Source organism: Rhinopithecus bieti, unplaced genomic scaffold, assembly GCF_001698545.2.
Source record: "Rhinopithecus bieti isolate Rb0 unplaced genomic scaffold, ASM169854v2 scaffold_82773, whole genome shotgun sequence".
Taxonomy (NCBI): Eukaryota; Metazoa; Chordata; class Mammalia; order Primates; family Cercopithecidae; genus Rhinopithecus; species Rhinopithecus bieti.
In genome coordinates, this window is record NW_016830338.1 from 56,750 (window position 1) to 59,492 (window position 2,743).

Genomic DNA, 2,743 nt, shown 5'->3' on the forward strand with positions numbered 1-2,743 from the left:
TTTGCCAGTCTTCACAAGTTATGACATTTCCGTCAATCATCCCAAGCTCTTAGTTTCCAATGCTGACAGTTTATCTTTCCCTTACATGCCAACAGGGGTTTGTGCTGCATTTTAAACCTTGTTTCTCAAAACTACTCTCAGACTTAGTTGACAGTATAGTCCTCAAGTGTATGATCTTCCTGTATTTACACAGTTTCAAAGGCCTCATATATGTTGTACATAAATACCAGAATTTTAGTACACTGGAGGGAGACCCTGTAATCAATAATGTTCATTTACTTATTCATGCATTCTTTGAACATTTGTTTATTCATTAATTCCCAGATGTATTCATTCAATAACAGTTCATGAAAATGTCTTGTGCTGGACAAGTTGGGAATATAGCTATGAATCAGACATGATCTTTGCCCTCAAGCAGTGTGCAGTCCAGTAAACGGATAGTAAATACACAAAAATAATGAAACTATGTGTTAAATTGTGAGTCTCGAGACGAAGGGGTTGGGAGAGGGACACTACAAACGGAGGGAACATCTTAAGCTATGGTACTTCTACTGTTTTTAATTTTGACTTGTATTTTTTAGGTTTCCTCAGCCTTTGCCCCTCAGGCTTGCACAAGTTGCAGCTTTCCTGTTACTAGGTAAACAATCTTTAGATTTGCCTGAAAATTTCATCTTACCGTGGAACCTACTGGAATCAGTGGAAATCTAGATATGCGGGTTTTCAAGGAAGGAGATAGAGTGAGGAAGGCTGTTATACAGCCATTGTGTTAGTACGCATAGCCTCTGACTCTCTGCTATTTGAATTTCTCTGCACCAATGAAATAAAAAAAAAGTTTGAGTAACGTCATTTGCTCAAGGGACTTACCTTTCATTTGTGCAAATAAGGTTTCTGTGGTGAGACACCAGATAAACTCAACTTCCTCTTTCAACAACAAATGTGTCAGTTATCAGCAGGATCCATGCCGCCAGAGTAAAGCTTTTTGCCCTTTGCTCCCTGCAAAGAAACAAGAGCGCTTATCCCAGCTAAGCTCCAGGGTAAGTTAATGCCTAGCACCTGGGGATCGGTGGTTTCATGTGGGAAGATTGGTGTGATCATAAAGATCAGAACAGAGGTGTATGTGGGGCCAGTGTCTGTATTAAAATTGTCACTGGTTTCTCATCTCAGACGTCTTACAACAGCAGCAAAGATAATTACCATTGAATTTGACCAGAGTCCAGAGTTAGCGTTAATGCCATCAGTCTTCTTCATTATGCCAGGAGCATGGAGTCTGTGATGCAGCTCACTCTTTGATGAGCACTCTTTATAGAGTGGGACCAGAGAAGATGGCACAAAGTGGTAAGATGAGTATATTCAGTGAGACTCATTGGGACAACTTGACATATTCAGCCAATAAAAGTAAATTTAATTTTTTATGGTCTATAATTTATCTAGTTGCATGATGAAGAAAAATTTTTAGGTATAAAATCCTTGCTTTGGAAAATTTAGCTTTTAGAGATACTGAGACAAATAGTAAAAGTAGGATACTGGATTCTGGGGCTGAAAGGGCCTGTAGAGATCCAAATCCCTCACAATACAGTCAGGGTAACTGAGAGACAGTGAAGAACTTTGGTTCACTCAGCTTGTTAGTGGTATAGGTGGGTCTAGGACCTGTGTCTTTAAACTCATGTTCCCTTTCCTCTACAGCAGTTTGCATCTCCCAGAGAATACTGTAAATTTATTTGTGACCCTGTCATAAGAAAGGAGAAAATATCCCAGATGACTTCAGAGTCTGGTCAGAGTGGTTCCTTGATCCTTTGAAAACTACTTTTTGACTGAAGTTCAGCCTTACTGGATAGCAGAGCCCATGAGTGAGGCACTCATTTTTTTCAGTTATTATTGCTATTACTCTGAATACTAGCACCTCTCTCCTTCTGAGATAAGATAACTAAAACAAAAGGAGACTTTCAGCTAAGGAGTCCCTGAAGGGAGACTGTGCCAAATCAATTGGAACCAGGATAAGTCCAGATAGAATGATACCAGATTTGGCTGTGCTTTCTAGGAGAGTAGGCTCAGTTCCAAGAATCCCGAAAGTGAGAATATTTTTATTTCAGTTGTTCAAATGGATGTGTGGAGTCATTATGATGTCTATTAATTGGAGAATCTATCTCTTAGCAATTGCAGCACAGTAAAATTAATCACTTATGAAAGTAGGTGACATGCAGGTATACTGAGGTAGAAAATGGTGTAAACTATAGTTAGAATCAGATCACACATTTGGGTCAATTGTTTTTGCAATAGTTCCTGTTGAACACAGATTCTCTGGCCAAATGCAGTTTATTTTGGGGCTCAACTGGGAAAGTTGTAGAGTTCAAGTTGTACAGACTACTCAAATCTGAAGACACCAAATGAATAAACACATTTCTGGGTTGTTTTGGTTTGAAGTAAGTGAGTTGGGGTTTCAAAAGACAGGCCAGCCTGCTGGGCTTGGTGGCTCACGTTGTAATTCCAGCACTTTGGGAGGCCGAGACAGGTGGATCACCTGAGGTCAGGAATTCGAGACCAGCCTGGTCAACATGGCGAAACCCCGTCTCTACTAAAAAATACAAAAATTAGCTGGGCGCGGTGGCAGGAGCCTCTAATCCCAGCTACTAGGCAGGATGAGGCAGGAGAATCGCTTGAACCCAGGAGGTGGAGGTTGCACTGAGCTGAGATTGTGCCATTGTACTCCAGCCTGGGAGACAGAGCAAGACTCTGTCTCAAAAAA

At 40.7% G+C, this 2,743-nt stretch overlaps 1 protein-coding gene across 1 annotated transcript in view; it reads left to right on the plus strand.

Moving 5' to 3' along the window:
- The first annotated feature begins 873 nt into the window (after positions 1 to 873).
- Positions 874 to 2,743, plus strand: part of LOC108524309 (putative P2Y purinoceptor 10) — a 22,298-nt gene continuing 20,428 nt past the window's right edge. Inside the window, exon 1 of the mRNA XM_017865351.1 lies at positions 874 to 1,034. The gene's annotated coding sequence lies outside the window, so the exon portion shown is untranslated. The remainder of the gene's footprint in view (positions 1,035 to 2,743) is intronic.